We start from the raw sequence: 15,205 nt of genomic DNA, 5'->3' as shown, positions 1-15,205 counted from the left end.
CTAGTTCATTGGAACCCTCATGGCTTGAAACTGATCATTGTCATAGTCTTAGGGTAATCGACAGAGTACATTAGATGTCCTAAGTAGTGTCAGCCAAGTAAATCTTATGTCAGTGAAACCTGGTCGTCCACTCCAAGTCAGTTACCTATCTCCTGACTACTAAAGAGTTTTATCACTAAGTTAACAAGCAAAACAACATAATAGAAAACAATCACTAAACAATTTTAGCTATGCATGAAAATTTTATTTGTGTGCTGTCTTTTTTATTGGTTTTCAATTATTATCCCTCTGAGTAACTTGAGGAAGTCTATCTTGACTAAGAGAAGCAAGGATTGGGGCATTATATTTTCTTTGTTTTCTGCTTGAAGGAATGATTCCAATGATCTAGAAACATCTAAATTAGTTGGTTGTTTGTGATAAGAGCCTTCACATCCAAGTGAAATCGCCTCACATACCTCGACTCCGCTTATTTGAATGCTACGGGGAGGTTCCCATCATTTCTTTTTCTATTTTGAGGGAATTTATTTATTGTGCAATCCAAGGTCCTGCGAAATCTGTCCAAGGATATGAACAAAAAAAGGGTCATTATGGACAAGATCATTAACACTACACAGGAACTCTACTCTGCCTGCTATAATTGTAAAACACTCAATGATGAAAATTAAGCTTTTCAAAGTCCAATGACTAGGTTTTAGGTTGCATCTCATTTTGCATTTCATCCTACATTTTGTGAATTTGGAGTGATTTTGGTATACTAACAACGATCTCTTTATCTTTTGAATGAGAGTCGGGAGCGTCATCATTTCTTCGATCGAGTACTTGTGTTTTGAGATGTTAGCTGCATACATGAGCATCTTATATAAATTCATATATTCATGATCATTCATTTGCATTCATCTTATTGCATAGAAAAATGAAGAAAAATTGCATTACTCATTCTCATTACTCATTTACATCATCATTTATTTGCATATGAAAAGAAACAAAAATAGACATCCATGATCATTTGTGTTCATACATTCATGCTAAAAAGAAATGCATACATATAGAATAAAGCATATAAAAGACATCTCATAAGAAAATCAACACAAGTATGATGAAGTCAAATCAAATCTTGTATATATATCATGTCTAGTCTCAAGGTACAAAATAATGTCAAAAGACATATACAAACTCCCATCGGAGCAAGAATCACATAGGCTGCAAAAAATGGGTGTGTCTACAAAAAAATATATATCCGAGCTACAAAAAAATGAAATCATCTAGCTTGCTCCCTCTCCCTCATCACCTAGTTGTGGAGGAGGAACCTGATGTCTGGGATCCTAATGAGGCACCCACGCTCCCTCTGACCATGCCATATACTATGAGTAGGGTATCACCTGCTTCGCAACAAGAACTGCAACACTATACACTGCAACATAGTAAGATGCCCTACTAGACTGGTGAAGGACGTCCTGTCGTAGGGGCTCTATCTCTGCTCTCATCTACACTCTCAGCACTACAATATGAAGATCACACTCAATCCTCACCTCGGTGATCTAGCAATCATGCTCATTCCTCATCTCGGCCAACTACCGGTCTCACTCCGCCAGCTAAGTCTGAGCCACTAGCAACTATGATTGTAGCTCTACAAGATGTGCCCTCATCGACTGTCTAGTGTCTATCCCCTGCTCTCTCACAGGCTCTCCACCCCCATCTCCAACTCCACCTCCACCTCCACCTCCACCTCCACCTCCACCCTACTCCTCTTTCTGCTACCGAACCTACCTAGGTGTTGCTTGCACCTCCTAAGTCCCACCCAATCTCACACCCACTCCTCCTAGGGATCCACCCTCACCCCTCTATTGTCCTCCCTCAGCTGGCACCCTGCTACTACTAGCACCTAGATCTCCACTACCCCATTGCGAAGCCTCAACCCCCTCTACCTGACCCTACCTCTGGCCTTGTCTTTGGCCTTGTCCTTGTGCCGGTGCGAGGGCATCATCCTCAACATCCTCAATATGAGGAGCCTTCTCACTTGGATCTGTAAAACACAAGAATGGATGTTGCTGAAAATGATCTCTATACTGGGGCAATACCCCCGCATCCGCTACATCATCCAAGTAATCCCACCTCAAGTGATGTAACCCTGTCAACTCTTGCATTGCCAAAGCATATGATAACCATGGAGACCATCCTTATCTCTCCTTTTCAGCATACTGAGCATAAGCTATATACTCCTGTGAGATCTCTTGAGGCCGGCCATACTACCTCATCACCTGAGAAATGACGAATCACTCCACAATGGTCTATGACCTCCCAATCAGTGGGCGTGTAACAAACAGGTCCTTGCACACTAGCCTCTAGTCATCCCATGGCTCCAAACCTCTATATGGTCTCCATATGATAGCTATCAAGTCATTGAGCTACTATCTCTAGAAATCTGTCTTGCCCAGATGGGGCTATGTAATATATCTGGCATACCTATAAATGAACGGCTGCCCAAGCTCTCTGCTATCAGCTACTGTTGGCCGACACATGGGAAGGTGCTCCCAAGCCCACACTTGTAGAATATAAACACCAACAGCCATGCTACGTCCCTCTCTATATACAATCTCATGCATCTCTCGATACATGTGGGCCAATAAACAAGAGCCCTAGCCAAGTCTCTGAGGGGTCTCTATCAACCTCTCTAACATCTGGCCCCATCCACACTAGAAGCCCTGCTGCCCTTTGTCTAGCATAAGAAAACAACCTGTGAATCCTACTAGGACACATGCCAGAGGATACTCCTCACTATACCTGCTCATAAGAATATCCCAACTCATGGACCGAGTCAAAATGTTAGGATCACCAAAGACATGCCTGACTGCCTGCAATCCTGGAAGGTGCCCTGAATCATAATCCACCTTATCCCCAACAAAAGGGATACAGAGGATCTTGTATACATCCTCAGGAGTGATGGTCAACTCCCCCACCGGCAGATGAAATGTGTTATGCTGAGAATGAAACTTCTCTACCAATGCCGTGAGCATCCCGTGGTTCACACGGATATCGGGTAATCTCAACAAATGAGTCAAGCTGCACAAGTCAACATGAGCCTGCTCAACCTCAGATAAATCTTGCACTAATTCCATAGTAGGATGGTAAACGCATCTAAACAACACAGGAGGTAATCAAACCTACAAAAAACCCAACAACAAAGCATCAGAAAACTTTCCAAATGAGCCTACAAGAGAAGTAAAACATCACATAAATCCAACTAAGTCAAATGCAAAATCAAAATTTCACATTTACACCTTCAAAAATGCTCACTCTCTCTCGAATGACAAAATACAGATAAGCAACATCTCGTACGAGCCAGGATTAGCTCTCTCATGACAAAACAACCTCAAACAAGAAACTTTTAGACCTCACATGACAAAATGGTCTTTTTATAGATCTGTCATACGACAAAAGGGTGCATCCCGAATGACAAATCTAATGGGTTTAAATGACAAAATAAATTTTGCCAGTTACTCGTACGAGACAGAATCCTGTCTCGCACGATAAATCGTGATGCCCGACCCCAAACATGTGAAAAGCTTGCAAAATGAACAAAAAAATTCAAAATTGAAAACATAAAGAGGCTTAAGATCGATCACTTACTGCTGGCTCATAGTTTCGGGGTCGATTATGTCTCCTCTGGTGCTCAAATCGATGCTGACGAGTAGGGACCACCATTTTCTTTGCAGAAGGCTTTTTGAATTTTCAAACTTGGAGGGTTAAAATGAATTGAAAATGACACTTTTTGTCCCATATATAGCCAAAAACCTAATTTTTCAACTTGCTCCGATGGACACAAAAATTGTACCCTTAGCTAATTTGATCGTCCTGAGTCCATTTTCGGGATCAAAATCGAAATTCGAGATCATTTTGCTAGTCAATTTTAGAATTTGGACCACTTAGCGCCTTTTTTATCAACTGCTCATTCTCTTCTTCAATTTGCGCTCAATTTCTTATCAATCAACGCAAAATTTTCAAAAATTCCTCTGAATCAATTTATGCTCAAAACAACTTATCATCGCTAAAAAAATTGCCTATCATCATGTACGCTCGCTATTTTTCGATTTCACTCCTGAGGGGGCATACTCGTGACCTAGGACCTCACATTCTTCAATGTCAAGAAAATTTGCAAATCTTCATCGAAAGTCGAGCAAAAAAAACTTTTTCAACTAAAGAAAATCAATCAAAAAATACCTCATCACTAGGGGTATCTAAACTTCATTGCCTTATATCAAGTTGAGATTTCTCGACCATCTGAATCAATCTCGTAACGTTAATCAGTTTCATCACTTTTCATCAAGCTAATTATTCGTTTAAACTCAATCAAGGGTTTAAAGAGTATCTTTGATCACACTAAATCTAAGCAGGTGTTCAGTATTCATTTCTTGATCAAGCTGAGCAGTTTATCTTCATCGTATCTTGATCAATCAAGTTCAAGATCGATATTTATCATCACTCAGTGTGTCTAGATCAATCAAGTTCTAGATCAGTAAGATCTGCTTTTTGATCAGTCAAGTTCAAGTTCGATATCTTTTGTTTTCTATCATTCCTAGTTCAATTAAGTTCGGGAACGGTATCCCTTTAATTGGACTTCATTCAACTTTGTTGCTTCAAATCAAGCTAAACACCTCACTTTTCATCTAGTTCGTGATCAATCATGTTTAGAACTGGTATCTCCTAGACATCAACTATTCTTTGAACCAACACGCTGCTCGCACATTAATTCAAAGAGGGGCAAATGTAATACCCTAAAAATGGTCATCTAAACCATGAGCCCCTAATCTCGACAACATCACCAAGGTCCTAACCAAAGGCAATTAAATCAATCTTGAGCACACAATTAATTCTTAAAAATCAAATGTCACATGGCAAATTAATCAACCAATATTAATTAAATATTTATTTAATTAATCGATCATTCCAAGGAAATCATTTTAAACAATTTTCTTATTTATTTTAATTGAATATCCTTGCATATTTAATTAAATAAATCAATTTGCCATTAAATCATCAAAAAGAGGAATTTAATTAAATAAATCAATTGAGCACAAATCTTCAAAAATGGAAATAAATCAAAAAAGGAATTAATTGACCAAAAAAGAATTAAAAATTTGAGAAAAAAAATCAATTAGAGATAATCTTGAAAAACAAATCAAAAATTGATGAATAATCTCAAAGAAAGTAATTAAAACAATTAAATATTAAAATTGAATGAAATAGAGAATAAATAAGTTTTTTCTTGATTTAATCTTAATTTTAGTTCAATTTTCTTTAAAACTGAGAAAAGCATCCAATCACATCAATTCACCTAGATTGTGCTTCCTCTTGGAAAACCTTGACCGCTCATCATCATTTGATCTTAGCCGTTGGTTTCTTTTTGAATTTTCTATAAATTCAGGCTCATCTCTCATTCAAGAGAGGCTAGAGAATACAGTGTTATTATACTGTTTTTGCTCTAGACTCATTGATATATTGCATATTAATTATTTCATATTGATTAAATCATTTAGCTTAATATTGCTTAAATCTTGTTAGATCAATATTACATCCATCTAGCATTCATCATGCTCATATAGATTAAATCCTTCGTCTTGATATTGTCTAGTCACTGGCATTGCTAAATAATCTGAGAGCAAGCTTATACTCGCATCTTTTAGAAGGCAATGGGTCGATTTGTTATGGTTTATTGTTCATTGATTATATCTGATTAACCATGCATGTAATGACTTGATTGAAGTGTTGTGTCTTGTAGCTATAGATTCTTAGTCCACTTTTCACACACACATTTTTCTGCCAATTTTCTAACCTTGTCGGTATCTTACACTTTATCGGTTAATCATCATGTATGCACTTTGCTACATTGTCGATGGAACACCTTAACTAATCATCAAACATGTTTTGGCATATGATGAACTAATATGATGATATGATGATAATGTATGTTGTCATTGATGTCAATAAGTGCAAGAGAACTAGTATGAAGAGATGAAGTGAACCGATGTCAGGGTTTCACTAAGTGTGACTACCGGTTGGTAGTCTCTGCTCTAGGGTTTCTGGTTCAGAAATCTAGCTTGTGTGATGCAAGCGGTGACATTCTGTGATGAGTTATCTAAGAGATAAGGATGAGATCGAGATGCCACGCTATTTTTGTGCATGTGAAGGATTTCCTTGAGGATCTTACATGTGAAGATCGATTACATTAAATGTCTATCTCAGGAATGAACATTTTCCTTAGCGGTATGTGAAGAGAGCATGATGGGTTACTGATTCCCATATGCAGTGGAGAATGGACGATGTAGAATGACTTGTGATCTGTTTGAGGTTATTTTATTCTATGCAAAGTGTTTGGATGGTCAGGATTGGACCGCTTGTAATTGTAAACCTAAAATGCTTAGGGTTTAGGGTTTATGTAACCGACCTAATTGTTTTCTATAAGTTTGATGATGTTTGTTATTGTAAGTTGTTGGCAAATGTTGTGTGTGTATCTGAGTGATGAGATACTTGCCAGACCAGTGAGTGAAAAACTGTAGAGTGTGATTACAGAGTAGAGGAGCTGAAAAGGATCTGCATTAGCATATAGTGTTGTTATCAAACCAAAGCTTTACCTGTTGTCTTCTAGCCATTTCAACAGTAGGAAAATCCCTTTGCTGGGTAGCTTTAACCGGCTTATTATAAAACCTCTAACTAGGTGACTCAAGTTCATTGAGTTCTTCAAATCCTCTAGCAAGGTAACCTTGAATAGGGTATATAGCCATCCCTTAACAGGGTGATTTTTAACAGGATTGGTTCCTAGTAGAACCTTATTGTAAAGTCTTTAACCGGACTAGGCTCCTAACAGAGCGAGCTTCAAAAGAGTTCAAAAACAAGCTTATGGGTTGTATGATAGGAATTTGGAGATCATCAAAGCAAGTAACAAATTAGGCTAGTTCAATCACGAAAACTAAATTGCAATAATAAGAAAACCTACAAACATTCAATTTAAATGCAAACCATCACAAATGCAGATGTCTCCTCCATGATTCTCCATTGTCCTTCTTTCTCCTTCAAATCGCTTTGTTTTGTGGATCTCACCTTCAAGTGCATAAGTATAATGTGAAAGCAAGATTAACAAGACGATAGCGCAAGAATACTAGAAGCGTGATTGATTCAGGGATCGATTCGAAAAGGTGATTAATTGGGATTGAAGAAATTCATCCAATTTATAGATAAATTGGAAAAAAGACAAGATTAGCATGAAGAGATTTGAAAGGAAATTTCAAATCAAGAATGACAAATATGACAAATTATGACAAATTGACACCTTCTATGTGAAATTGATTGATTGATAATTATGACAAATTGCTATGTCAAAATTGATTGATTGACAATTATGACAAATTATGACAAGTTTGCTATGTCATTCCCATGAAATTAGGAGAAATATAGGAGAAAATTGAAAATTAGATGAATTAGAAATTAGGAAATTTGAAAATTAGAAATTAGTAAATAGGAGAAATTAGTAAATTGGAAAATTAGGTAAATTAATTAATAATTTGTCATTTATTAATTAATTCACAAAAAGAGGAGGAATTAGTTAGCCAATTAAATAAATATTTAATTGTGACAAGAAGACCTAGGATAAATAAATAATTTACTTAACCTAGAGGGAGAAATAACAAACAAGGTTAAATGAATAAATCATAAAACCCTAGAAAATGAATTAGAAATGCAAGGACGATAATTAGGTCTTGACAAAAGATAATTAATGTCAATTCAATCATGATTCTGATTAACAAAGGACCAATGATTTGATTGATAAATGTGCCAATTGATGAGGAACAATGACTAATTGATCCAAATTGACATGATTGAAAAGGATGACGATCGATGAAAAATCGATCGCAAAATGACAAGATTGGAAATGACAACGATCAATGACAAATTGATCGCAAAACGATAAGATTGAAAATGACAACGATCGATGAGAAATCGATCGCAAAATGCCAAGATTGACAAGGATCGATAGCAAATCAATCGCAAGATGAAAAGATTGACAAGAGGAAAAAACCCTAATTCTATCATTGACTGAAGATTGTTATCGACAAGACCAAATTCGAAAGTGAGACAAATGAAGAATGCAGAAGGACTTGATGCTCGCAAATGATAAAGACCAAGTGCACAACATAGGAGAAATGTTAATGCGACGCAAAAAACCCTAAAATAAGGCAATGCACAAATGTTAAAGTATGACTCCGCAAGCGTTGACCATTTTTAGACATCTACATTTTGCCCCTCTTTGAGACAATGCGATTCTAAGCATTGATTCAAAGAACAAAAATGAAAATGCCCCAAACAATAACAATGACATATGCATGCCCCCTCAAGGAATTGGCCCGAAATAGCCAGAAAAGAGGGCAATTGATCAATAAGAATGATAGAAAATGATAAGAGCAAACAGACTTACAATCAGGGATCGGATACACAAAGGACAAGCAATTGAAGGTGCAAAAGACCACGACCAATATAAAATGGAGAGAGTGCACGTCCATCTATGCACTAACAAAGATCTATAAATGAGACAAAGATGGTGAAAAGAGCTCATTTGCACTAGCCAAAGAGGAGGATTTGTTGCTCTAGAAAAAGACACTTGCAGAGAGATGGCAAACATTCCAATGGTAGATCACCTCGGGGAATGTGTATGCACCTACAGATGATCAGACGACGTGGGAGCAGCAGTATGTATCTCAAAGACCCATATTGTCAATTTCATGAATTTGACGTGCTTGCGGGACATTGCAGGGCCCACAAGGAATGAAAAAAATGACTTCTGCGCCTGTGTAGGTGCATCCTGCGCTTGTGTAGGGTACACAGGTGCAAGTTGATGCTACACAGGTGCAAGACATAGCACACAGGCACAGTTGTGCACTGGGAACCCTAATGCAATCCAAAACAGCATGCGAAAGATCCCGAAAAGGGGGATAAGGGTAGGATAGGTCAAAATAGATAAAGAACACCCTGATTTGTGGATGAAATGAGGAAAGGCAACCCATAGGATCAAACCCTAAAACTGACAAAGTGTGCCCCAATTGTGATGCAAAGTCAATAGTATCCATTGATTGCACAGGAGAACTGACCTGACTGCTTCATGCTATGACATAGACTCAGGAGCACGGACAGAGATATATTAGCAGGACTTGGATTATACTACATCACATTCATGCCTGAGATTAGGGAAAACACAGGACTGCTTACTGTAGTGGTCAAGCGATGGCATTCAGAGACCTCCTCAGTCCATCTGGCGACTGGAGAGGCGATTGTGACACTAGAGGATGTATGGCGTATCCTCCGCATTCTGATTCATGGGGAGATGATAGAGTATGACCCAATGATAGGGAGAGACACATTGTGTAGATTATTTGAGTGCGACGCAAATGATCTGGATATCGTAGAGAGAGAGAGAGATTCACTGGGAGACCATGGCAACAGAGTACGATCAGAGATATGTGGTGATAGTCGTAGTTATAGCATGCATATTAGCAGGGGATAGATGAGGACATGGATTCCCTATTGGATGGGGAAGAGTGCTAGAGTGGATGGCGATAGAGGGGACTGTGTACGCATGGGGACCGTGTGTGCTTACTATGCTATATTTTTAGTTGCATCAAATAGCATATCAGGGGGTGCAGACATTGAGCTGTGGAGTCACACTGTTACAGATATGGGCATTTGAGCACATAGCCATATGTCAACTGATTGTAGAGAGACGGGTAGTACCAAACCAACCATATGTGTATAGTTATGGGGGTACATTGAGATAGGGTCTGTTCAGATACATACTGTATTGGTGACATGAGTTAGACAGATTGAGAGATTTCACATGGAGGCCATATCTTCATTGCCCTGGATGGTCAGATGATAGTGATGAGCTACCATATTGCAAACAAGAGAGATACCTGATTGGGTGACCAGTGAATCACCAAAGAGTGATTGAGATGTACCTGTCGAAGAGAGTCAGACCACAATTTGGAGAGAGGCGGGATGTACCTATAGGGACTGCACACTTTGCTCGATCTCACAGAGAGACAAGTCAGTGGGGGAGGATGATTCAGCCACATATAACATATGCCGACTTCACACAACTACAGTAGAGAGAGTGGGATTGGAGATCAGATGTGGTGGATGTCAGGATGATAGAGGAGTATGAGTGATGGTTTGCACGATGACGGCCAGTGCCATTGACAGATTCAGATATTCTAGTACCTAGGACACAAGAGGACTTCCCACTCGATAGAGAGGATGATGAGGGAGATGATGAGGATGACGAGGATGACGAGGGAGATGATGAGGATGACAAGGAGGATGAGGAGGATGAGGATAGAGGGGATGATGAGGATGAGCCAGAGTCAGCCTATCAGGAGTTATTGCAGGATATACCCATAGAGCCGGAGACAGCTAGCATAGAGGAGCTGGAGATATGTCGGGCAACCATAGCGAGTCAGCATGATCACATTGCGACATTAGAGAGACAAAATGCCATCTTGAAGATAGAGTAGGATCAGTTCAGAGTGGAGATAGCTAGACTGATAGCGGCTCGAGATACAACAATAGCCCAGGCATAGCAAGAAGGGCAGAGAGTGACCGAGTTCATTGGGTCGATTAGGGATGCCAGTGCACGTGAGATGGCATAGATGTTGGTAGAGACCGGAGAGGAGATACGCCATTGGAGGACACTATATGAGAGTGTAGTTCCACTAGAGCAGAGAGCATCATCATATCAAGCATGATTGAGGACAGAGAGCAGACCACGGTCTTGGAGGTCAGGGAGCAGCATGGGAGTGAGTGGACCTATGAGACCACCACAGCCAGGACTAGGGACAGGAGGGACATCATCCGTGAGACATGGCAGGGATGAGGAGGACAGAGGGAGCACCCAGTGACAAAGGCACATGCTCTTTATGACAAACAGTTGACATTATGTAGTGTGACATTATGTAGTCAGCCCGCGGGCCATACGTATGAGAGACAGTCCAATTTTGTACTCCAATGTTATTTTGATATATGATATGATATGCAGCTATATGATGGGATGCAATGTGTTATGACATATGTTGTTTTCCATGTATGGATGTCTTATGCACTATTTAATGTACCATTATGGAACATGTATGGATGTATTTTTATGTATTTTTGATGCATTTATAATATGAAAGGGATAAAATGCTTGATGTGATGCTTGATATAATGTAAATGTACTAATCAATGAATGTAAGATGTTGCTTATGTTTTTTGGAGATCAGAGCACTAGACTGAACTGACTACCCAGACTGATGGAAGGAATGTTAGTAAGATGAAATTAGACAGAGAACAGTGAGAGACGAAGAAAAACTTTCTTTCACTAATGCACTTTGTAGGTGAGAACCTTTATTTAATGTAGCAAAACGGATGCAGAGCATCATTGCATTGAAGGCCAGAACTAAAACGCAACCCTTTTTTGCAAAAGACAGACACATCGCACACAAGGAATGAGTGAAGCATCCTAGGGTGCATACATCAAGGGTTGAGGTATGTGCAGCATTCACAGAGCAAATGTACTTATCACAGACACCCAATGATATAGTTGCCCCAGTTTGTGACAAACATTCCACAAACAACAAACACAACAAAACAAAAAAAAGGAGCCATGAACCATCCTGATCACTCTAAATCACTTAGTGACATCATCAAGCGACATAGGCACATGATCGAAGATAAATCAATAAAATGATAAGACTCGGTAATTCAAAACAAGTCAAACAAACATCTTGATCTTCATTGTCAAAAGTTGAAAGTGTTGATAGGACGATCATGTTCTCTGGTTTCAGGGAATGCGGTACCCCGTCTAAGATAGGACATAGTCTGGTTTCGAGTATACCACACCTTGTATAAGACCCATGATAGTAGGGACAAGGATAATTGATATTGATGTTGATTGATTGATATGACAAGTTTGATCAGTCTGAATGCTTTCTTGGTCGAACAGCTTATCTATTAATGCATGATTTTAGTAAAGCGCAGTCTGTGATTGCATGTCGTTGGAGGTATGCTCAGCGATCTGTCTTATGCACAAAGAGAATATTGGTGTTTTATTTCTCGAGTTTTTACAATGTTTTTGTTCATTTTTTTTTTTTTCAGGACTTTTTTTTTACTTTTTAGGGATTTTTTTTTTCAGGACATTATTTGATTGTTTTTTGGGATTTTTTCAGGACACTGTTTGATTTTTTTGGATTTTTTTTAGGACATTATTTGATTTTTTTGGATTTTTTCAGGACATTATTTGATTTTTTTGGATTTTTTCAGGACATTATTTGATTTTTTGGGATTTTTTTCAGGACATTATTTGATTTTTTTGGATTTTTTCAGGACATTATTTGATTTTTTTGGATTTTTTCCAAGACATTATTTGTTTTTTTTGGATTTTTTTAGGACATTATTTGATTTTTTTGGATTTTTTCAGGACATTATTTGATTTTTTTGGATTTTTTCAGGACATTATTTGATTTTTTTGGAATTTTTTCAAGACATTATTTGATTTTTTTGGATTTTTTCAAGACATTATTTGATTTTTTTGGATTTTTTCAGGACATTATTTGATTTTTTTGGATTTTTTCAAGACATTATTTGATTTGAAAGTTCCAGTGATTGATCATGACAAGGGGGACGCACCTAATGGACATCTGGAAGACATATAAAGAGACCAGGACCAAAACATATGTACAAGAAATAGGAGTATGCAAGACAATGATGTTGACCATTCACAGGCCTAGAACAAAACATTGGGTCAGGACAAGGGTAGACGTGATAAACCTGCAAAGAGAAAACATAGCTAGAGGTCATGATAGATGATGGAGCAATGAACTTTTTAGACATGGCGCTTGTTTGCTAGGTTTTCACCATGGTACTTGACCTTCTTATTATAAGAGCGACGGAGATGGTTTTGATATGCTTGCAAATGTGTCAGGACTGTCTGACGTTTCTCATCTAACATCTCAAGCTGATGCAACCGAGAGACTCTCTGCGTCTCATCATCAATCAGATGTTGCAAGGAAACACGCAAAGAAGGAATCTCCACTTCTAAGGGTAAAATGGCTTCCGCACCATACACCAAGGAATAAGGTGTTGCACCAGTAGGTGTGCAGATAGAAGTACGATAAGCCCAACTGTACATGCGCCAGTAGGTGTGCTAGATTCAACTGTACATGCCAATCTCGACCAGCATTATTGACCACCTTTTTCAGGATTGTGATAATGGTTTTATTGGATGCTTCGGCTTGACCATTACCTTGTGGATAGTATGGACTAGAGAAACAGTGTTGGATGTGAAACTTTTCACAGAGCTCCTTGACATCTTTGTTCTTGAATGGACGGCCATTGTCCGTGACAATTCAAAGAGGAACCCCATATCTGCATATGATATAATTCAGTATGAATTTTCAAATTGCACACCAGTGATATAGGTCATGGGGATAGCCTCGATCCATTTTGTATAATACTCTGTGGCTGTAATGATAAACTTGTGTCCATTTGCAGATGTCGGGTGAATCTTGCCAATAAGATCCAATCTCCATTGAGAAAAGGGCCACGGAGATATGACAGAATGAAGCTCTTGGGCTGGTGCATGAATGTAATTTCCATGGATTTGGCATTTGTAGCACTTCTTGACAAAGTCATGAACATCTTTTTCTAGAGTGGGCCAATAATACTCAGCATGAATCAAATTTTTGGCTAAGCTGAGACCATTGAAATGGCCCCCACATATACCATCGTGAACCTCGTGTAAAGGCATGTGTGCTTCGTCAGAATCCAAACACCTAAGGAGGGTATGGTCAAAGGAACGATGGTAAAGGGTGTCAGCAATGATGACATATTTGGCTATCTATCGGATGTAGGCTTGGCGTTGGTTAGTGGAAAGGTTAGGTGGTAAAATTTGGGATTTTAAATATTGATACACATCATTGTACCACGGGGAGTTAGGACCAACAAGAACACACATCACATCTACTATTGGAATTTCAAAATAAGGGACAAGCAACTGTTTGACCAAAAATTCACATTTGTCCATATTGTGGGGCATATTTAACATGGAAGCAATCATTGCCATAGCATCTGCCGATTTGTTTTGAATTCTTGGAACTTGATTGAAATGGATAGCCGTGAATTTTGTCTTGAAGAAATATACCATATGCTTGTAGGGAATAAGCTTTTCATCTTTTGTTTTGTAGTCATCATTCACTTGACGGATGACTAACTGAGAATCTCCATAGACTTGTAAATGTGTGATGTTCCAATGGACTGCTACTCGGAGTCCTATGACTAGAGCTTCATATTCTGCAATGTTATTGGTACAATGGAAAGTTATTCTGTAAGATTTGGGAATAGCATCACCTTGAGGAGTTACAAATAATATACCAGCTCCGGACCTGAACTTGGTATGGGATCCATCAAAATATAACTTCCATTCATTAGAAGATGTGAGGGCAAAGACTGATTCATCCGGAAAATCGGTCAACATGGGATGATCATCATAAATAGGAGCCTCGACAAGTTGATCCGCTATGATTTGTCCTTTTATTGCCTTTCACTCAATGTACTCAATATCAAACTCACTGAGTATCATAACCCACTTTGCTAGGTGACCCGTCAAAGTTGCTCTGCTAAGCAAGTATTTCAAGGGATCAATTTTTGCAACCAACAACGTCTAGTGATTTAACATATAGTGTCGGAGTTTCTGTGTTGCAAAGACCACTGCTAAACATGCTCGTTCAATAGTTGAATAATTCATCTCATAGCCCACTAGTGTCCAACTGATATAATAAATAGCCTGCTCTTTGCCTTTCTCATCCTGTTGGGCCAAGAGAACTCCTAGTGTCATTTCAGTTGCAAAAATATACAATATAAATGACTTCCTTTCTATAGGAGGCATTAGAATAGGTGGCGACAGCAAATAATCCTTGAGAGCTTGAAATGTTGTTTGACATTGCTTAGTCCATTTAAAAGTGACACCTTTATGCAATAAATGCTGGAAAGGATGACATTTGTCTACCAATTGAGCTATAAACCGGTGGATTGACTGTATCTTTCCTTGCAGACTTCTTAGTTGATGAAGATTAGAAGGAGGAGGCATATCCATTATTTCTTTAACATTGGTAGGGTCGACTTCAATGCC

This window comes from Cryptomeria japonica, chromosome 5 (assembly GCF_030272615.1).
Source record: "Cryptomeria japonica chromosome 5, Sugi_1.0, whole genome shotgun sequence".
Taxonomy (NCBI): domain Eukaryota; kingdom Viridiplantae; phylum Streptophyta; class Pinopsida; order Cupressales; family Cupressaceae; genus Cryptomeria; species Cryptomeria japonica.
The sequence above is the reverse complement of the archived record's forward strand: the minus strand, read 5'-3'. Positions refer to the sequence as shown.